The following is a 23,843-nucleotide window of genomic DNA, read 5'->3' on the forward strand; positions in this document are numbered from 1 at the left end:
GCCTCATTGTTTAATCCAGCTAATCTATTAGCATATAGTATAATAGGTATTATAGTTGTTTTAGTTCTACTAGGGTTCAGTTGCATAATGCATAGCATTCAGAAGCTACAACAGCAAGTTGTCATTCATCAAGTCCAACTGGCCTTAATTAAAAGAGAAAGGGGAGATGTGGGTGGAGCACAGAGCGCATTCCTAGCAGCTGTGGCTGATGCAATGCTGTGAGACTACTCCAGCTCCCAGAAGCCTCCTGGGCATACCCAGGAAGGAAGCTCACCCGCTATAAGGAAGTGACTTAGCGCCAATCATGCAGCTCCCTGATCTTTTCAGCCATTGGCTATGAAGGACATGCTATAACACCCTATAGGCTGAACCCATGTATATAAGCTAGCTTACATCCTGAATAAAGTAGATCTGCATCACTGGACCTGGTCCCTGGAGTCGGGTCTTTGTGTCTCTGTTGTCCTCACCCCTGGCAGGACTTGTCCACAGAAGGGAACAAACGAGACTTTTAAATGGTTGACTTTTCTTGACAGGGGAGAGAAAATCTTATCACATGACATGATGAGTGCTTGAAATACCCTGTCTTCTCTACCTGACAACGAGTTTTCTGACCCTCCACACAGGAAACAGAAGCAAGCATATTTCCAGGAGTGCTGTTGGCCTGTCAATCTGACCTGTTCTCCCCTGGGACTGATGACACAACATCAATGTCCAGTATTAGGGGTCATCAGACACAGAACAGAACCAAAATAACCATTGGAGAACTGAACACTCAACCTCAGCTTTATGCCAGCTGACACTACCTGATGCAGTTTCAGAACATGGCTTTGCCTAAGGGAACACTGTGATCTGTAAAGCGAGCATCAGGACCACTGGTCCAAATGCAGCTCTGCCCGCCAGGGCTGGCCCCTGGCCAATTTAATGCTCTGCAGTCACTGTCTTTTTTTTTTTGTCTTTTTTTTCATTTTTCCGAAGCTGGAAACAGGGAGGCAGTCAGACAGACTCCCGCATGCGCCTGACTGGGATTCACCTGGCATGCCCACCAGGGGGCGATGCTCTTCCCCTCTGGGGCGTCGCTCTGTTGCATCCAGAGCCACTCTAGCACCTGAGGCAGAGGCCACAGAGCCATCCCCAGCGCCCGGGCCATCTTTGCTCCAATGGAGCCTTGGCTGCGGGAGGGGAAGAGAGACAGAGAGGAAGGAGAGGGGGAGGGGTGGAGAAGCAGATGGGCGCTTCTCCTATGTGCCCCGGCTGGAAATCGAACCCGGGACTCCTGCACGCCAGGCCGACACTCTACCGCTGAGCCAACCGGCCAGGGCCTCTCTTGAAATTCTTAATAATTTTTTTTTTAACCATGAGTCCGACTTTTACAATTTGCAATGGGTCCCACACACTGTGTAGCTTAGTCCTGGGTCCCACTAACACAGCCAGGGCAGAGTCTCTCCTCTGATCTAGAATCCACCGAGATATAAAAGAGGAAAGGAAATCATGCTGAGCATTAGGCAGGGGTGGAGATGCGACTGGAGCCTGAGATCAGACTTCATTATCCAGTGTATAAAACAATTAAGGCTAGAAGGGTCAACAACCTGCCTGAGGCTGCTGCTTGCTCATGTCAGAACTGAAACGAGAAACAAGATGATCATATTCCCAGCTTCTCCTTCAGCCTGGTTCCCCTTCCATAAAATGGCAATTTTTTTATAATGATTATGATTCATCCTCCCCCTACAGACAGGAAATATTAATTAGGAAAAGCTATTAATTGATCTGAAAATTACTTTTTTTGAGAATCAATGAAATGTTTGGGTTATACCTGATCTTTGTTTTACTCTTCTTATTTTGAAATAAAAACATGGATTCTTGTTCCTCTTTTTGAAGTCATTTAAGTGAAATTACAACTTTTACCTTAGAGTCTATCCTCCACTGACATAACATACTCCACTGTTTGTTATGTCATAACTGGTTGCTATGGAAAAGAAATGTGACTCACAGTAGAAACAAACAGATCTAAGCATTATTAATTAGTCCAGTTGGAAAAGAAGAGCTATGAGTGCATCACAAATACAAAAAGGTCAGAAGAAACACAGAATTCATTCTCCAGAAATTTTTTTTCAAGTTATTGAAAGAAATTACAAACTTCATGACACTTTTGAGAATAACTTGGAAAAATCAATGTATTTTGGGTTCAGGACCATTTGGGAAAACTCAAGGGAAAAGCCTGAAGCAATAGGTTGGATCCTCCAAAGAACTAGGAAATGTCTTCCCACTTCTCTGGATGAACTAAGAAGAAGCAAGTCACAGAGTGGAATGTGGTTCTACCAGTGGTATATGCCCTAAGGCAGGGAGCCCAACACACAATTAGAACTATCAGAGCTCAATGCTACCATTTTTCTTGCTGGTGTTTTTTTTTCTTATAGAATTATTTCATGAAAAATTTTGTGATGCCTAATGCTCCCAAGCTGTTATGTTCCCATAGTCTAGAGATAGGGCAAGCAGAAGGACACAGACGCACAAAATGACATTTACACTGTCAATGCCCAGATAATGAGAAGGTTTTTCATATCTAGGTATTATGCTAGGATAGATTATAGAGATTTAAGATTTGATCTCTGTCGGTTGTATGAAATATCCTCACCAAAAGATATGTATTTTGCATTTAGTATGTGGAAATAAAACTTAATAATATTAACCTCCCTAGTTGGACCATCACCTTAATTAAAAAAAATGTATTAAGCTTATTCTATCAACACAACAATGTAGAGGAGAATATATATAAATAGAATAAAAAGATGTTGTTCAGGCTCTTCGAACTACTTGTTACCCAGTTGGCTTGACAAGCATACGATGCAAACACAGACTACAGGCAGATTTTACTCTGAGTAGTAAGTTGTAATCAGTCAGTCAATGCAGTAACTTCATGGAGGATAGAATCAGACTGTGAAAGTTTTTGAAGAAGGTGACCTGGCCCAAACCTTGAAGACATTGGGCATATATTAAGGCAATCTGTGAAGAACCCCCAAGAACTAAGTTGGGGTGAGGGTCAATAAGGACCAGAGAAGTGTAAGAGCTTCATTCTTAAATTCAGGACTCTGTGGTCATCACACCCGCCTCGCCTGGCCATCTATCCTGCCGTTGCCACGGCCGACATGAACTCCTCGCAGTTCAAGAAGGGCTTTTGGCCAAAGTCAAGAACCAGCTCCTGTCAAAATATGATCCTCAGAAGGAGGTGGAACTCTGCAGCTGGATAGAAAGACTCTTGGGCCTATCGGTCCCGACTTCTGGAAGGATCTGAAGGATGGAACTGCCCTGTGCACAATCATGAATAGCTGCAGCCAGGCTTGGTCCCCAAGATCGACTGCTGCATGCAAAACTGGCACCAGCTAGAAAAACTCTCCAACTTCATCAAGGCCATGATCAGCTACGGCATGAACTCTGTGGACCTGTTCAAGGCCAATGACCTGTTTAAGAGTGAGAACCAGACACAGGTACAGGTGTCTCTCTGAGCTCTGGCAGGGAGAGCCAAGAGAAAGGGGTGGCAGGGTGGCGTGGAATTTGCATCAAGTACTTGGAGAAGGAGGAGCAGAACTTCAATGACACCACCATGAAGTCAGGCCAATGTGTCACTGGGTTCTAGATGGGCACCAACAAGTGTTCCAGCCAGTTAGGCATGGCAGCATATGGTGTGAGAGGTGGTTTGTAGGACTCTAAGAACCATATCCTGCCACCCATGGGCCACTCAACCCATTAGCCTGCAAATGGGCACCAACAAGTGTGCCAGCCAGGTGAGCATGATGGTTCCCGGGACCCAGTGGCACATCTATAACATCAAACTGGTGACCAACAAGTGTGATAACTCCTCTATGTCTCTGCATATGGGCTTCAGGCAGGGCACCAACCACAGCGGCCAGGTCTTTGGCCTGGGCTGGCAGATATATGATCCCAAGTACTCCACACGGCTCAGTGGCTGATGGGACTCCAGGGTAAGTTGGCAACTTCCCAAGTGCAGGGAAGGCCCCAGAGTAACCTCCTAACTACCAAGAGGAGGCAGACACATCATCGCTCCATCTGAGATTTCTGTTTTCATCTAGTTTTTCTATGTGTTCAAGTGCGTCCAGCTGAGGGTGTGTGAAGGCCAGATCCAGATGCATGTAGTGCAGAGGTCCTTGCCAGGGCACATCCGAGTAGTACCTTTCCCAGCAGGCTTTGGGCCGGGCTGTGGGGGGCAGAAGAAACCTGTGCAGGGAGGGAAACTGGCCCCTAATGATTTCTGGTTGCTTCTGCCCCTCTTCCTTTTTCTCTGTTGAACAGTTTGAGGTTTCTGTACCCATTAAAGTTTTAGGCAGTCTTAACAAAACAGAAGTAATTTTTTTTTTCAGGGGAATGGGATGGGGATGGTGGAGGGGAAGGAAGTCCCCTGGGAGAAGGCCAGGCCACAGTCCCTAGATATTTTAGGTATCTTCAGGGACTGGATTTCCCTAGGACCTCCAGGGGCCCAGTGAGGAAACTGAGGCCCAGACAGGACAATGGTTGAGGCAAAGCCATAGCCCTCTTCTATATTTTTCCCCTTCTTCCTTGCCAAGTACTGCACAGAGAGCCTCACCAGGGGGCCATCCCTAGGACCAGTCCCACCCAGGAGCCCTGAAACCAGGGGATAATGTGAAATACCAACTGTGGGTTGAAGGCAATAAAAACCTCTTTTATGGGGAAAAAAGTTCAGGACCCCATAAGCCTTCGTTAACATACCCATTCTTCCTACTCCGTCGGGTACACAGTCTGATACTGGCTTAACCCTCACCCCCACCCCCTGAGCCGTGCCCAGAAGTCCCGTGTGCTTGCAAGGTCAAAAGAAATAAAAACAGCGGCTACCTGTGAGGACCTGACACTTTGGGGGTGGGGTGAGAGAGATATAGAGATCTAAAACATATCCCTCAACTGCAAACAGGAGATGACAGATGACTGTGACCAGATTACACACGGGTCACTTTGGGTGGTGTTATGGATGCCACATGGGGCAGGATTCCGACTTGCTCAGGGGGAGAGGACAGGGCATGCCGATCAGAGGGAATGGTGATGAGCAGGAGAAATTGGGTAAAGGTGTGCCATGTGTGGGAAACTGACTCACACGGTTACATCTGGAAAACGACAAGACTTGAATATGATTGCTTTATTTTGTTTTGTTTTTCCACATATGAGCCACCTCAAATTCTTCTGCACATTCCTGTTTTACAATGAGGGCAGCTCCTCAATGTCTCAAGGATTATGTACAGGTAATGTCATGCACTCACCTGCTATTTTATTGGCAAGAAATTTGGTAATGGGCGGTGCACCTGTTCTGTTTATCACGACTGCCTTCTACAACTATCCCTACTTGTTGACTACAGAGCTTTCTGGAAGTCTGGCAACCATGTTTACAGATGTGACAGATAATGTAAAACTTTCATTTTCTGATTAGTCTTAAGGAAATAAATGACAAAAGCTGTATTTCTTTCTTTCTTTTCTTTCTTTTTTTTTTAAGTGAGAGGAGAGGAGATAGAGAAACCTAGTCCTGCATGCGCCCCAACCAGGATCCACCCGGCAACCCCCATTGAGGGCCGACTCTCCAATCAACAGAGCTATCCTCAGCGCCCAGGGCTGACACTTGAACCAGTTAACCCACTGGCTGAGAAAGGGGAAAAGAGAGAGAAGGGGGGAGAGGAAGAAAAGCAGATGGTTCCTTCTCCATGTGTGCCTGACCAGGGATCAAACCCAGGATGTCCACACGCCAGGCTGACGCTCTATCCACTGAGCCAACTGGCCAGAGCCAAAAGCTGTATTTCTATATAAAGTGCTTAGAATAGACCTTGGCACACAGTAAGTTCTATATAGGCAATGATTATCATTAATATTAACATTATAAATGACAATGAGAGTATAAATATGATATACACACCAATAAAGTGGCATTAATTTTAATGATGAACAATTGTTATTAATTTTTGCTGTGTTGAACACCTTGTTTTACACCACTCATTACTTTTTTTAAATTGTGGTAAAATATACATAACAAAAATGGTTGAAATGGTATATTTTGTAAGTGCACAGTTCAGCGGTGTTAAGAACGTTCACACTGTTGTGCAGTCATCACCACTTTTATAGCTGCTCTGTTTTCTACCTGTATCTCCATGCTCTTCCCAGTAAGTGGAGAGTCTGACTCAGCTGTATACCTAGACAGAGTTCTGAGGACTTGCACACAGAGGTCAAGCCTTAATTATCCAGGCTAAACAAAGAATTGAACAGTTTGAATTGACTTTCTTCAGTGGACTTAGCTGACCTAATTACATTTTTCTCAGGGGTAGAGACTGGAAAATTTTTAATAGCGGATGCAAACATTAACATTTCGTTCCAAGTCCACAGTCCTAGAATGTAATTCAGATATTATTGTAAATTACCCACAGACAAATTGGATAATGTAAAGCAGTATTAAGTAGAAATTGACTCAGTGAGAAAAATTAAGTGGTTGCCAATTGATTTAAGGAGGCTTAAAACAGGGGGTGGGGAATGGTGGGACGTAAATAAGTTGTGCTGGAGCCTGAACTAGAAAGAATGGTCTGCATGCTAGACTGTAGTACTATGTAGCTTCACATGGAGGTTGTGAAGACTGTACTTTTCTACCATGCACCAAATAGGTCTTTAAAAATTACTGGTTTGGTCTTTCTCAGATTATTATAAAGAATCTACTCTGCTCTCCTGGCAGCTGACATTCTGAATCAAAGGTTCTTATATATACTTCTTCAGGTGGCAGAGTAATTGGCAAGCACTAGGCTATTAGCAAAAATTAATATAGTATATAGATGAATGAATGAATTAGTATATTTATCTCCTCTTTGCCTAAAAGATTTAAGGGTGCTTAAAAGAAAACATAAAATATTACTGTTGTAGCAAAACCAGCAAGAGTATACAGATGTTCTCCACACCAAAGTTCACATTTAAAGGAGTCTTTTATTCAAAGTTGTTGACCACAGGGAGACCTAAGTCAGTCAAATCATCAAATCATGAGGCCCTGAAGTCAACTTTTTTTTTTTTTTTTTTTAAATCACAGCAACTCTTTTTTTTTTTTTTTTTTTAATTTTTTTTTTTTATTTATTCATTTTTAGAGAGGAGAGAGAGAGGGAGAGAGAGAAACAGAGAGAGAGAAGGGGGGAGGAGCTGGAAGCATCAACTCCCATATGTGCCTTGACCAGGCAAGCCCAGGGTTTCGAACCGGCAACCTCAGCATTTCCAGGTCGACGCTTTATCCACTGTGCCACCACAGGTCAGGCTGAAGTCAACTTTTGAAGTCAACTTTTAAAGACAAAATCACACACTGGTTGGGGGATGGGGAGGAGGGGAAGACTAGCAGTAAAACAAAGCAGCAAAACAAGCTCCTTTACAATGTTTATCTATAGGACTAATGCAGGGAGAAACATTCTGGGAACATCTGCAACCTTATAAAACTAACCCAAGACCACAGCCTGTAATACAGCCTCAAGGCCAGGGGTAGGGAGTCTTTTAGAGAAAGTAAATTCTGCTGAAAGTCTCTTTGTTTTAGAGAAAGTTCTGCTGAAAGTTTCTGCCATTTCATTACTAGGTGATATATGTTAGAAGTAGGAGAGAAAGCGAAAATAAAGACAGGGACATAAACAGGAAGCAAGAAAGAGGGTGACATGAACATGCATATCATTTACCTGGTCACTTTGCTATGGGTGGGCTTGGGTTTAGTAGTAAGTGTTTTGTTTTTTTTAATAGTAGATGCAAAAAGAAAGACCTTATTAGTTATACAATAGCATGTCCCCCAAAAAATGTTCAAAAGAAGTACTTTTTCTTGATACTAAAATTAAAAATAAATTCTTCCCAAAGGTCCACAAAAAGAGGCCACCATGTAATGTGCATAGCGTCTTTAACAAGAGCAGATTTGAAAATGTTGTTTCCTGGGCATACGTCAGGACTCTCACCTGAGCACAGTTCAGTGCAAAGGATACTTCAGAGGCCAGTGCTCTGTGGTCTGAATGCATGGCGCTCTGCTGGTCTGGCTTAGGCCAAAGATAAATTTTACGGTCTCTAAAGGAAAACAGTTTTCCTTCAGACAACAGCTCATACTATACATATTTTCTCTATGTCATAATTTTGGGAGTCATTCGATACCAATGAGCTCAAGACTGTACACTTTGCAAAGTACAACAACTAAATCTGTGCAATGGTATTATGCTCTTACAATTGATTCTGCTGAGAACTAATTGTAGTAGAAGCCAAATGTTTCAGAACAATTAATAGGAGAAAAGAATGTAAATTAAGTGTTGTCATTCATCTAATTTTTTTCTGTGATGGTGGAATAGAACCCCATTCTATTTTGGTAGTAGACTTTAACCTGGCTCTCAGAAGAATATCTATGTTAATTAAACATGCCAACATTCAAACATTATATGTACGGACATAATTTGATTCTTGTGTATCATTTATTTCATTTAGTAAAGATTAATCATTTCAAACAATCATCTTTCCTGAAAATGAATATAACATATTTTGCATCTTTTGATTCAGTGAAACAGATGTTTATTGTTAATCATTCCTAGAAAAAGAGGTCTTAGATACTACAGAGAAGTGCCTGGCAGGTAACTAGCCCTCAAGGAGCTAACAGACTTCTTTACACATTTCTACTTATTAAGGACTGATTTGAGCACTTACATATTAATTTTTTCTTAATATTTCATGGTTTACTGTCATGTTGATAGTACAATGGACTCTAAATAAACAGTTTCTCCCAGAATTTGAAATCATTGGGACAGTATCCTGGATTTTGAAACATAATGTTATGAGCTCCCTGCATAAGACGTTTGCTTTAAGAAGGTGGCATTTGTCAAGTTAAAGCTTTGCAAATACAACCAGGTTTATATTTAACTACCTCTCCCCATTCTCCTCTCTTTATTCACTATACTTTCTCAGTACTTACAAGATGGAAAATTTTTTTTCTCTTTTTTTATCTGAAGAGAACTTCTTTTGAAGTATAGTTTTAAGACACATCTTCACCTCTTTTTAAAGTGCTGGCCTACTTAAACCTAAAACCATGCTTTACAAGACACCCTAGCTGATGATTTTCTGTAGTTTCTTTGAAGCTGAATTTTTATGGACGTGGAGGGATGTTAAATTGAATTGCAGGCTTTTCCTCCAATATGCACTTGGAATGCAAGGTGTCAGGCTGATTTCTTACACCCTCACCCTAACCCTTTATTTTCTCTCTCTGACCTTTGGTCTGCCTCAGCCTTTGGACTGTTAAAGACCTATTAGTAAACATTAGCAGCATTTTAGTTTTTCCTCTCTCCCATCTTTTTTATCTTTCATCTTTCCTTTTTCCAGGCAAAATGACCTCTTTATCTTGTTGCTTTCTCCTTTCTCTCTCTGTAAACTCGGGTTCAATTAAATTTCATCATACAATCATGAACAAATATTGCTTCAGTCAATTCATTTATTGATTGCTTATGAAGCTCCAACCACTCTTCTAGGACCTGAAGAGAACAGAAGAGACAAATCCCTACTCCAATGGCATTTACCTGCATACTGAGAGACATAGACAATAAGAGAAGCACGCTGGGTGACAGACAATGACCTAAGACAAAAATAAACCAGAGGCGGGAAGAGTGGTGCTTGTGTAAGGGAGAAGGTCAACAATATTAAATGGGATGGCCAGGGAAAGCCGGAGAGAGGAAGGTGACATTTACACAGAGACCAGGAGGAGAGGAAGTAAATGACACAGGTATGGGAAAAGTATGGGAAAAGGAATTAGCAGGCAGAAAGAACAGCGAGTGCTAACGCCCTGCAATAAAAGCAGGCAGGGGTGACCAGGAACAGCGAGTGGACCAGCAGGCTGAAGCCGACTGGGCTAGGAGGACAGTGAGGGGAGAGGAAAGTGGGTGGGAAGAGGTGGGGGTTGTGGGAGGGGCAGTGCGTATCTGGAAAGTCTTTGGGACTTTCTTACTGAATGAGATGAGAAGCAGCTCAGGAGTTTTGAACAGAGAAATGATATATGAGTTATGATTTAAATGAATGCGTCTCTTCTAGATTGAGAATAAACTATAGGGGAACAGGATAGTCTCAGGAAGACCAGTTTAAATGCAACTGCAGATAGCCCTATCTACACTGGTAGCAATAAAGGTGCTAGGATTCTGGACGTAGCCTAAGCCAACTGGATTTGCTGCTAGATTGGACAGTGTTCAACGAAACAGCTGTGTGACCAAATGAGTAGTAAAATCCTCCCTAGAAAAACACAGGTAGTGTTTATTGAAAGTCCAGCATTATCTAAAGGATCCTGTCTTTGAGTTCTGATCAGTTATTAACAGACCGCTTTGCATTCCATTGGACATCAGAAGGATTTGTATGAGCGTGACCTGAACCTTGTCACCTCCGAGAACCTGTCTACCTGTGGAATGTTAAACCCAGCCAGCCAGAGACCCTGTGGGTCTCATCAACTTCCACCCACCCAGCAAGGCCTCTTGTTCTCTCAGCCCCATTATCTCCTGCCTTTGACTCCCTGTGGCTTCCCTTGCATGGTTCATCAAGGTGACTTCCCATCCCTCAGAATACTCTCATCTCTGCCCTTCTGTCCCTGCCCCATGCCCTCAGAACCCCCAGCCTGGCTTCTTCAGGGCCCAGCTAGGCTGCAGCTTGCAGGCAGGCAGGCAGGCAGGTGGGCAGGCAGGCAGGTAGGCTGAGCTGGGCAATCTCCATGCACGTGTCAGTCACTCCCCACAACGGTCGATCACTCCCCGCGGGGGCTATTCCCAATGTTCACGCTCTGTGGTGGAACCTGTCCCGCCCCTGGTCACCTTTCCTCAGCACATCCCATGTTTCCCAGCACACAGGAGAGACAGACAACACCAAGGAACCCTCTCAGGGTCACTCCCACCCTACCCGTGCCTGGGTGGCACATCTCCACCTGCCCCTCCCCCAGGGGAAAAGGAAAGCTCCTGGCCAGGCCAGCCATTTCAGTGGTAGGCCCCAGGAGTGCCCCCACCTCAGAGGGCTGTTTCAAGAACCCCTGAATCTCATTGTGGTGCTTATACAATTGTACATACGTTGAACTTCTTGAACTATATGCTTAAAATGGATGACTTTTACTGGATGAAAATCATACCTCAATAAAATTAAGATTAAACAAAAAGCAAAACACCCTGAATCTTTCCTGTTCTTTACTTCTCTGCTCATACACTCCAACTTCTGACAAAACAAATAAAAGCTACATTAGAAAATGGAATCTGTACTTGCTCCCTACCTGCACAAGCATTAAGGAGTTCCTACTACCACCCCAAATAGGGTCTCCCCCAAGTACTTGAAAGCTGACCCACTAGGGTACTCAGAAAAGAAAAGACCTTACATTTTGATCAATTTTCTTCCAAGCACTATGCACAGTGTTTATCATATCTAACCTTATGTAATCCTCCCCACCACCCTAAGTAGTAGGTATTATTATCTACATTTTACTTGGGAAGACTGAGCCTTAGAAGGGGGTGGGACCTTGCCCAAGGATGCCAAAGGCGCATTGGGGGCTGGGATCTAAATGCAGGCCTGTCTTCTGCGCCTCGCCACTCAGCTCTTCAAGGAGGACAGGTAATGAGGTTTCAGGTAGGGTAGGCACAGAGAGACAAGAGATCAGAATGAGCAGCTGTTTGCAAGTTCCCTGCATTCCTCTATCCTGTGAGAAGCCTCTGTCCTCGTTGCTAGGGACACATCGGAGTGCTGCCAACCAAACTGCCCTCACCAGAATAATGAAGCAAGGCACAGAGTTCTCGGTGGACCACCAGACACAGTTCCCAGAATCTGAAGGTCCTCTCTTGTATTTCAAAATCGAAGAGCCTTTGCCCTGGAGAACAGGTAGAGAGAGAGCTAGACAAGGTGAAGTTAGAAATACAAACTGGTATGGATTATAGGGGAAAGCATGAATGAATTGCTTTTCTTAAAGGAAATTCACATTCTAACACCGAGAGAGGCTTTTTTCACTTTGTGATTCTCAACAGACTCTAAGGTTGGTTTCATCTGAAATTAAATTAGATCTTTACAAAAAGGAGAACTGGGCTATAAGCATAAAATGCTTCAGCCATAACTAAGTGGGATGCTATAATGAAGCCATACTTTATTTTAGGAGAACCGGGCTATAAGCATAAAATGCTTCAGCCATAACTAAGTGGGATGCTATAATAAAGCCATACCTTATTTTATTACCCTTCACTTTGCAGATACTGTGTTTTTTACAAATGGAAGTTTTGCGGCAACCCTGTGCCCGGCAAGTCTATCAATGCAATTTTTCTCCAACAGCACCTGCTCACTTTGTGTCTCTGTGTCACATTTTGGTAATTCTCGCAATATTTCAAACTTTTTCATTATTATTATATTTGCTATGGTGACCTGTGATCAGTGACCTTTTGATGTTACTATTGTCATTGTTTTGGGGACCACAAACGATGCCCTATAAGACAGCAAATAATTGATAAATTCTGACTGCTTCACTCATCATACATGCCCCCAACTCTCTCCTTCTCCTTGGGCCTTCCTATTCCCTGAGATACAATGATACTGAAATTAGAAATTAGGCCAATTATTGACCCTGCAATGGTTTCTAGGCGTTAAAATGAAAGGAAGAGTCACACATCTCTCACTTTAAAACAACAGCTAGAAATGATTAAGCTATAGTGAGGAAGACTTGTAGAAAGCTGAAATAGGTTTAAGGAAAGAAGTGTCCCTATAACATAAAAATGCAAGGTGAGAGAGACAGCAAGTGAAGATGTAGAAGCTGCAGCAAGTGATCCAGAAGATCTAGCTAAGATACCGTACTTCACGAAGATGGCTACACTCGACAACAGATTTTCAATGTCGATGTAACAACCTTACATTTTCAGAAGATGCCACCTAGGACTTTCATAGCTAGAGAGGAGAAGTCAACGCCTGGGTTCACAGCTTCAAAGGACAGGCTGACTCTCTTGATAGGGGCTAATGCAGCTGGTGACTGGAAGTTGAAGCCAGTGCTCATGTACCATTCTGAAAATCCTAAAGCCCTTCACAATTATGCTACATCTACTCTGCCTGTCCTCTATAAATGGAAGAACAAAGCTCGAATGACAGCATATCTTAGTAAAACAGGGTTTACTGAATATTTTAATCCTAGTGTTGAGACCTAGTGCTCAGAATAAAGACTACTTTCAAAATACTGACAATGCACCTGGTTACCCAAAAGCTCTGAAGGAGATGTACAACAAGATTGTTTTCATGCCTGTTAACACAAAATTTATTTCGCAGCCCATGGATCAAAGAGTAACCTTGACTTTCAAGTCTTATTATTTAAGCAATACATTTCATCAGGCCCTAGTTGCCATCGCTAGTGATTCCTCCATGGATCTGGGCAAAGTCAATTGAAAACTTTCTGAAAAGGTTTCCTTCGCCATTCTAGATGCCATGCCAAACATTCATGATTCATGGGAAGAGGTCAAAATATCAACCTTAACAGATGTTTGGAAGAGGTCAAGTCCAACTTTCATGGATGACTTTGAGGGGTTCACGATGTCGTTGGAGAAAGTAGCTGCAGGTGTGATAGAAATAGCGAGAGAACTGGAATTAGAAGTAGGGCCTGAAGATGTGACTGAATGACTGCTGTCTCATGAGCAAACTCAGAGCGACGAGGAGTAGCTTCGTAGGTATGAGCAGAGAAAGTGCTTTCTTCAGATGGAATGCGCCCTTGGTGAAGATGCCGTGAAGATGATTGAAATGACAACAAACAGTTTAGAATATTACATAAACTGCATTGATAAAAGAGGGGCAGGGTTTGAGAGGACTAACTCTAATTTTGAAAGAAATTATACAGTGGGGAAAATGGCCTCAAACAGCATCATGCTACAAGAAATCATCCGTGAAAGGAGAGTCAATTGATGTGGCAAAGTTCATTGTTTTATTTGAAGAAATTGCCACAGCTACCCCATCTCCAGCAGCCAGCACCCTGATCAGTCAGCAGCCAGCACCATCAAGGCACGGCCCTCTGCCAGCAGGACTATGACTCACTGTGGGCTCAGGGGGTGGTTAGCACCTTTTAGCAATAAAGTATAAGGTACTGTGGGGAAAACAGCTCTGTTAGGCTTGCTCGCGAGTTTACCCACTGCAAGCAGTTGGCCTGATGGGTGCGTGGGCACGGGCAGCGCCACGTGTGTGGCCTAGGTGAGGCTACAGGTGCTTTCCCTTCTCGGCGCTTCTCCCAGATCGCTCTCCCAGCACCCTGAGGTGCAGTTTCCCTGCTCCCTTGTCTTTCACTGAGAAAAGCAGATTTTCCTCTGTTTATTAACTCTTTTCTTTTTGTTGTTTATTCACTCGCCTGTCTTTGCGAGCCTCCAATAAAAGGTATGGCCCGACACTCTCAGGCTCCACAGATCCTCTACCGTCTGCCCGAATTCAGTGAGAACTTGCCTGGCCTCAACCACCGGCGTTACTGGTACGTACTTTGTTTATTGGACAGAATGCTATTGCACACTTAATAGACTACATTAATGAAAACATAAATTTTATATGCACCGGGAAGCCCAAAATGCACGTGACTCACTATATTGCAATATTCACATTATTGCAATAGTCTGAAACCAAAACCACAATATCCCCAAGGTGTGCCTGTGCTTATTAATAAGCATTAAAAAAAAAAGGTATGAATAAAGGTTGAAAGTGTAACTAATGAAGCCTAAGAAATGTGTCCATCAACAAATGTCTCTTGTACCATTCCTATGCTCAAAACACCAGCGTCAACACAGGGACTACAAGATAAATACGACATTCAGTCTCTGATCACAGAAAGACCACAGCTAGTCGGAGAGAAGTCCTGTATACAACTACCAGGAATTATTTACCAGGATGGACGTAATTAGAGCCAAGCACAAGTACATGTGACTTGAGTAGTAACGTCCCCTAGTTACTGACTATCTCACCAGGAACTGAAAATACCCTCTGTATTATAAGGATTCTACCCAGGGGTAGTCAACCTTTTTATACCTACTGCCCACTTTTGTATCTTTGTTAGTATTAAAATTTTCTAACCGCCCACTGGTTTCACAGTAATGGTGATTATTATAAAGTAGGGAAGTAACTTTACTAAAATTTATAAAGCAGAGTTACAGAAAGTTAAAGCATATAATAATAATTACTTACCAAGTACTTTGGGTCAGATTTTTGCTAAGTTTGGCAGAATAAACCTTTATAAAACAACTTACTCTAGTTAAATCTATCTTTTTATTTATACTTGGCTTGTTCTGCTAACGCCCATCATGAAAGCTGGAACGCCCATTAGTGGGCAGTAGGGACCAGGTTGACTCCCACTGATTCTGCCTAATACCCCTAACCCTAGAACTGAGAGTAAATGAAAGGTGGACATCTCAGAGGGAATTGCAGTTACGAGGACCTGGACAGGAGGTCCTCAATCAGTATTCAGATTAAGAGTTGGGAAGAGCATTTCCTAACTAATCTATTCTATCAATATCTGGGTAGACTTTACAGAAAATGTTTTGTACCCTTAATTTTCCATTGGAAAGTATTTTTAAATACCTCACCAAACCACATGGGGAATACATAAGTCAATGAGAGGAAAGAAAATAAGCATGTGATTGTGTTGTATGTGTTTCTACATTGTTGAGAGTGAGGGAAGAGAGTGACACAGAAACATTTGAACAGATAAGGCCTGACTCTGGCTGTGGGAGTCTCATCAAGTACCTTATCTATTCCCTAGTCAATCACATTGCCACAAATGAATATTAGAAGAGAGAAATCAACACGCCCTTTAGTTCATTCAGGATTTCCTGACTTATGACTCACCTACAAGTGATCGTGACTGCTATTTTCAGAGGTTACCATGAGAGCCCACATGCTCTTATAAAACAGGACTTGGCACATTTTTTTAAAGAGGTCTATGCATTCTTAGAAAAAGATAAAGTAGATCAGAAAATAAGTTATTTCACCACCTGGCTCAGCTAAATAGTCCAGTCAGTTGTAGCCTCAGATGAAATCCATTCTGTGTCGTCAGTGTGATACGAGCAAGTTCTTCAGCTGAGTCACCGACAGGACTCTTAGGGCTGCCTCCTCACCGGTGATTGTCTCCTCCCAGGGTGCCTCTGCCAAGCTCTGGAACCCCAATGGGAACTTCTAAGGGACACACCCGATCCCTGGGCCACATTAATCCTAGTTCTCAGAGAAACACTCAACAGCAGTGCTAACACAACCAGCGCAGTGCCGGCAGGTCTGCTGTCTCCTGATGAAGCCCTTCTCAGCTACACATACTGCTTGGGCCCCACTAGAGGGGCACCCCACATAAAAAGGGGAATGCAAATGGGATTTGAAGCCTGGGCCCAGGCTCTGCCAGGTGTCAGACTCTCATCACACCCCCAGCAGGCAAGGTCATTGGTGTTGAGGAACAATGCATGCCTTTTTCAGTCTCAATTTATTTTTGGCATTTGGGTACAATCTCCCAGTTGAGCCGACTGATAAGACTTTATAGCTGAAAAGGTTTTGAGAGATCATTTATAGTTCCAATTCCTGTGTTAGAGGAATCTGAGATGCAAGGTACGGCCACTTATCCAAGTCACGCATGCCGTTTGTAGAAAGACCTGAGCTAGAACTTGGGGCTCCTTATCCAGTGCTCCTTTCTACTACAACGAGTTCTACCCTTAGATCATCTGTGTGATGTCCACAGACTCCTGTTGCCAGGCACTGTTCTAGAGCAGCAGACAAAAACAACGTCACCGCTTTCATGGAACTCTGATTCTAGTGCTCATACAACAAAGAAATACATAATACAGCAAGTGGAGATGAGTATTAAGATGTATAAAGTGGGGGGAGGGACAGAGTAATGCCAGGATGAAGGTATGTGCTGTTTTAAGTAGGATAAAGTGGTAATTAGGCAGAAACCTGAAAGTAGTGAGGGAGGGCATCATGCAAGTTTCTAGGAAGAAACTGTTCCAGGCAGAGGGAACGGCAAGTGCAACGGTCCTGAGGTGGGTACTTGGTGCCTACAAGGAACCCCGAGGAAGGCACTGTGGCTGGCCCAGAGAGGGAAGCTGGAGAGCCATAGGAGATGAAGTCAGGGATGTCCTGAGGTAGAGTGAGCAGATCATGCAGGGCAGCCTTACAGGCCATGGTAAGAACATGGAATTGCATTCCAAATGCAGTGGGAAGCCATTTCAGGCAGAAGAAGGGCATGATTTGCTTTGGGCTTTAGGAAAACCACTCTGGCTGGTGCACACATAGACTGAAGAGGGGAAAAGCTAACGTCAGAAAAACAAACTTGGGGCTGCTGTAGTATCTCAGTGGAGAAATGGAAATGACGTGCTCTAGGGTTGTAGTGATGGAGGAGATAAGATATCTGAGCAGCACCTTGAGAAATTAGTGAGTATCTTGTAACCGAACATAGGGAGTGTTCAGGCCAGTGGTGGAGAATGAGACTGGAGGGGTTAACAAAATTCAAAAATAAGAGGTTTCGGCTTTTTTCAGTAAGCACCCGAAATTCTCAAACATTCAGAGATAAAGACAAGGGTAATATTTGACTTTAGGAAGATTACCAGTATTCTGTTTTATGGAGACTTGCCTAGGTTAGAGAGAGACTAAAGCAAAAACAAACAAACAAACAAAAAAACAAACCCTACAATCAAATAAATGCAAGTCAGAAGACAAAGGCAGTGGTTTAATAATATCTAAATTGTCATTAACACTAGGTTTGGTCTCACTGGGTACACTGTTCACACAGGATGAAATTTTTTTTTTTTTTTTTTTTTTTGCATTTTTCTGAAGCTGGAAACAGGGAGAGACAGTCTGACAGACTCCCGCATGCGCCCGACCGGGATCCACCCGGCACGCCCACCAGGGGCGAAGCTCTGCCCACCAGGGGGCGATGCAATGCCCAACCTGGGCGTCACCATGTTGCGACCAGAGCCACTCTAGCGCCTGAGGCAGAGGCCACAGAGCCATCCCCAGCGCCCGGGCCATCTTTGCTCCAATGAAGCCTTGGCTGCAGGAGGGGAAGAGAGAGACAGAGAGGAAGGCGTGGCGGAGGGGTGGAGAAGCAAATGGGCGCTTCTCCTGTGTGCCCTGGCCAGGAATCGAACCCGGGTCCTCCGCACGCTAGGCCGACGCTCTACCGCTGAGCCAACCGGCCAGGGCCAGGATGAAATTTTTTAAGGTTAATGAGTGATGGTAGCACTTCAGTTTAGATGTCGAAGGAGAGGCAAGACAGGATTACTTCCACAGAGTGTGTACTGGGCTAACCCACAGCTCTTTTCCAGAGGGCCTTGATGGTATGGCAATGCCTCACTTGTGCGGTCCCACATTTCCAGCCCACACAGGCTGAGAAGGCTGATGAGTAGGCAACCCTTCAGACAGCTGTCCCATGACACAACTCAGCTGCGGGGCCATGGTCTGGATGACTACATACAAGATTCTGGGTCAAGCATTTAAGAAACAGGGAGGAGGGTAACTTGTGAGCTGAGCTGGCCTTCTTAACTGAATAGCACTGCGCAGTTACTGAGTCTATGGCTATTGTCAGAATACAACTCGCAGCTGTTTGTGATAAAGGTCATCAATTGAGGGGAGTTTCAGGGGCAGAGTCTAGGGTAGGACTTGGATGACTGATTTACCACAAATTCATCATGAGTGCCCTGCTGTTGGGGACTGTCTTATCATTGTTTCCCTGCAGGATCGAAAGCAAGGCCCTGAACAATAGGCTCTCAATAGCCTCTTGTGGAGGAAATAAATGTGACTATAAAGGACTTGCCACTGTCCCTCAGTTTTCCCATCTAAAAATCTAAGAATGTACCTATCATACTTATAGGAATAAAGTAAGAATATAAGTTCTAATAAATACATTTGAAAGGGATATCAGTATTCTGCTTTCCAGGAGAACTTCTTTGTGGTGCATTATATTGAAAAGTGAGGAAAGAACAACCAAAAACCAAACCAACCAGTTAAAAAATGGGCAAAGGACCTAAATGGACATTTCTGCCAAGAGTACATACAGATGACCAATAGACATATGAAAAGATGCTCAACATCACTCATCATCAGAGAGATGCAAATCAAAACTACAATGAGGTATCACCTCACACCTGTCAGAATGGCTATCATCAATAAATCAACAAACAGGAAGTACTGGTGAGGGTATGGAGAAAAGAGAAGCCTTTTGCACTGTTGGCGGGATTGTTAATTAGTGTGGCCACAATGGAAAACAGTATGGGGGTTCTTTAAAAAATTAAAAGTAGAATTGTCATATGATCCAGCAATTCCATTTCTGAGTGTTTATCTGGAGAAATCCAAAACACTAATTTAAAAAGATATATGCGTACCCCTATGTTCACTGCAACATTATTCATAGAAGCCAAGATACGGAAGCAATCTAGATATCTTATCAATAGATAAATGAATAAAGAAGACATTTTATATATATTATATACCTATATACAAATATACATTATGTATAATAGAATATTATTCAGCAATAAAAAGGAATTAAAACTATTGCCACTTATGATAACATTAATGGACCTAGAAGGTATTATGTTAAGTGAAATAAGTCAGACAGAGAAAGACAAAGACTTCACTCATATATGGAACCAAAACAAAATAAAGGAACAAACAAAACAAAAGGAATATTAACTGGAAGAGAACATAAAGGCTGCATGGCATGGAGGACTACTTTTGGACTGTGAGTCTATACAACCAAAGACTATCCCAAGTTTGCTTCTAACTCTCTTGGGGATCTTGTTAAATGGTTTTACATTTCCTGGCTTCAGCTTCTTCAATATTATTTCCAAAATTAACAGTCTATGATTATGATTGTTTTATTGAATTCCATCATTTCTATTGTACAATAAAGCTCAAACTGGACCAGCGGGCATGTTTTGAACTTCATAATATCATGTCCCTGAACTTCTCTATAACTTACAGTCCATAACACCATAGACAAGCTGTCTTAACTTGTCCTTTTGCTCCAAAATTCTGTATGCCACACAATGGGTGTGAATTGATACTCCTATTCGCACTATATCATAGGTTTAAAATGTTTGACTCTCATGCTTTGCCGATTACTCCTTCCTGGCTTGAGAAGCTGTCCTTGAGCTTTTATAATGGGTCACCTAAGAGATTAGAAACAACAGTCTATAGAAGACCATTCATTCACCAAGATTCATTAAGTTCCTTCAATTTGTGCCAGAAAAACAAAGGCCAAGGTTTCTGTTTTCAGTCCAGTAATAGCCTCAATAAGATCATGTTAATAAATAAAATTATTTCATCATATTTTTTATCTTTCATTTTATATTAGTGTATTTCCATTCTAGTTTACAGGTTTCCTTGTCCTAGAGTATACACATAGTCTCCTAGATTTTTTTGAGGATTATTATTATTACCTACATTTAAGTCATTTCTACACCTAGAATTTGTTTTTATAAATAGTTTGAAAAGATTTGTTCCAAATTTAATTTCTTTCATATTGAGCAACAATTTTTCCAGTAACATTTATGAAGTTATCCATTCTTTTTTCATTTAATTGAACAGAATAATTCTCACTTACTAAATTTTCATATATACTGAGCGCTATTTCTGGTAGCACTTTAGACTAGGGCTTCTCAACCTGAGAACTACTGGCATTCTAGGCTGGATAGCTTGGGGAGGGGGGTTGCTGCCTTGAGTCCTGCAGGATATTTAGCAGAATCCCTGGCTCTTCCCAATGGAAGCCAGGAGCACTTACCCCCAACCATGATTGACAGTAATGACAAAAATATCTCCTGACTTTGGCAGACATCTGAGGAGGGCGGAGCAAAATCATAACAGGTTGAGAACTACTGATTTCTACCCATCAGACTAGTAAAAATGTAAAAGCTTGATTACAGCTGTTATTGGTGAGGATGCAGTACAAAAAGAACACTCTCATGCTTTGCTAATAAAAATATAAGTTATAGCTTATAGTTTTTACAGAAAATGACTGAACAATGTCTATTCAAATAAAAAACACATCCTCTAGATCCAGTTATCTTGAACTTGGGAATAAATTCCATAAAAATGAAGCAAACAATACATAGATATATATTATACAAGAATGTTAATTTCAGCAGTTGGCAGGAACTAAAAACCTAAAAACAGAGCGAATGACCATATATAGGAAACGGTTGAATAAATTATGGTACACCCACACAGTAGAACATTAGAAAGAATTACAACTTAACCTCATTACATAAAATTCCTGAATTAATTCCATGAATTATTCCTGAGTCACAAAGCCAAGATTCAAAAGGGTATGTAATATAATTCTACTTTTTGCAAAATACACATCCCAACATGGTTTGGTATATATAGAAAAGTGTTGGTCAGTATTGTATTTACCCCTATAAAATGGGCAAAAATATTTGCATATCATGTACCTGACAATACTCTTGAATCCAGAATGTATAAAGCACTCTTATAACGTTACAACAGAAAGACAATCCAATGAAAAGGTTGGCAAAATGTTTAAATTGACATTTCTCCAAAGGTGCGAAAATAGTTAACATATACATGAAAAAATGCTCAACATCATTAATCATTAGGTAAATACAAATCAAAATCACAATGAGATACCACTTTACACTCCCTAAAATGGATTTTTTTTTAAAAAAAAGGAAAATAACAAGTACTGGCAAGGATGTGGAGAAATTGCAGCCCTCATACATTGCTAGTGGAAATGTTAAAAGGTATAGAATCTATGGAAAACAGTTGGGCCATTCCTCAAATAGTTAAAGATAGAATTATAAAGTGATCTGACAATTCCACTCTTAAATATCAAGAAGAATTGAAAACAGGTATTCAAAGAAATACTTGCACACAAATGTCAATAGCAGCAGTATTCACAATAGGCAAAAAGTAGAAACAACCCAAATGTCCATCAGTTGATGAAAGAATAAACAAAATGTGTTATATAGGTAAACTGGAATATTTTTCAGTCATAAAAAGGAATGAAGTACTGATACATACTGCAGTGTCAATGAATCTTGAAGATGTTATGCTAAATCAAAGAAGTCAGACACAAAAGGTCATGTACTGTATGATTCCATTTGTACAAATTGTCCAAAATAGATAAATCCATAAAGACAGAAAGCACATTAATGTTAGCCAGGGGAAGGGGGAAATAGAGAGTGATTACTTAAATGGGTACAAGTTTCCTTCTGGGGTGGTGAAACGTCTTAGTACAACATCGTGAATGTACTAATGCCACTGAGTTGTACACTTAAATACATTTAATGGGTAATCACATATTATGTAAATATACCTCAATTTGTAAAATATATTTTATTCACCTCTGTGCTAGTTTCCTGTTGCTGCATAAGTTACCACAAACTTAATGGCATAAAAGAATTATAACAATTTAGCTCACAGTTCTGTAGATCAGAAGTCCAGATGGGCTTGGGTGGGTTCTCTCTGTAGAGTTTCACGGGCAGAGATTAAGGTGTTGTGCAGGTCAGGCTCTCATCTGGTAGCTCTGGGGAAGAATCTACTTCCAAACTCCTTTAGGTTGTTAGCAAAGTTCAGTTCCTTGTGATTGTAGGACTGAAATCCCTAATTCCTTGCTGCATATCAGCCAAGAATCAGTCTCAACTGCTATAGCGTGTCCACATCCTTGGCACACAGCCCCATGCAGCACCAGCACACCAAGTCTTTCTCATTCTTCACGCATCTCTTACTTCCTCTTCTGCTAGTAGCAGAAGAAAACTCGCTGCTTGTAAAGAGGTGGTGTGATTAGATAGGGCCCAACTGTATAATCTCACTTTCGCCATCTAATGTAGTAGTCACAGTTGTATTCTCTCATCAAATTGGGTTCTACCTCACATTCAAGGGGGTGGGGATTAGACGAGGGCAAGGATCATTGTTAGAATTCTGCCTACCTTAACCTGTTCCAGAAGAACAGTAAAAAAGTTTCTAACCAATGCAAGAACAAGTATTTGTTAATGCCTAACATTGCAAAGATTTGAGGTGCCTAAGGGATTTGTTCCAAGGAAAATGTTCAGTATCAGTGATTTATAGGTTAACACTGTTCAGGTCTACAAACCAGCCTCAGGCAAGGGACAGTAAGTGGCCTTCTCTTTCTGAAGCCTTTCCTGATTTTCTTTCCCTTTCTCTCTTCTACTAAAGCACTGAGTGTTATACTGCAAAGCAATTGCCAAGAGGACCATTGGTGCTCTCTGTAGTCATGATCAGGAGACAATATAATGATATCATGTACATTAGAAGTTCCCACTCTTTAGTCTTAAGATTCCTATTTTTGAGGACAATAGACTTTCTGTTTCTGTGGGTTATAACCTATTGATACATGCCATATCATAAAGTGAGTCTGGCAAGTTTTTAAACACAAAAACATACAAGCATACATTCTCTCAGCCTTTAGAGTGATGATGTCATCACATGTCACGTGGTCTCCAGAGTGGAAAAGGAAAGTCTTAGTTTTATTATGAAAGTAACTTGACCTCAAAAAACTCTGAAAAAAATCCCAAGGACATTTTCTTTCTCCTCACAATATTTTACACACTTTTTTCTTCTGCTCAGTCTCTTGCAAAACACTTGGGGCATCTAGTGTCTTTCTGGGGCTCAATACAATTTAAATCCCTGGACCACACATTGTGACTCATCTGATACACGTAAATACCAACAACTGCATTTCTTCAGAGATTATTAATCAACATATATATATGTATGTGTGTATATATATATGCGTTCACTTGTACAGCCTTAGAAACAAATTGCCTTCATCCCTTTCACTAGGATTGTCCCACCTGGGAGACTCAATTTCATCTCTGTGTGTATGGTGG

General features: G+C 41.9%; 1 pseudogene; it reads left to right on the forward strand.

Annotated features, from left to right (window-relative positions):
• The first annotated feature begins 1,514 nt into the window (after window positions 1-1,514).
• LOC136322522 (calponin-2 pseudogene) lies at window positions 1,515-4,116 on the forward strand (annotated as a pseudogene).
• The last annotated feature ends 19,727 nt before the right edge of the window (window positions 4,117-23,843 follow it).

The sequence above is a fragment of the Saccopteryx bilineata genome, chromosome 2 (genome assembly GCF_036850765.1).
Source record: "Saccopteryx bilineata isolate mSacBil1 chromosome 2, mSacBil1_pri_phased_curated, whole genome shotgun sequence".
NCBI classification, from domain to species: domain Eukaryota; kingdom Metazoa; phylum Chordata; class Mammalia; order Chiroptera; family Emballonuridae; genus Saccopteryx; species Saccopteryx bilineata.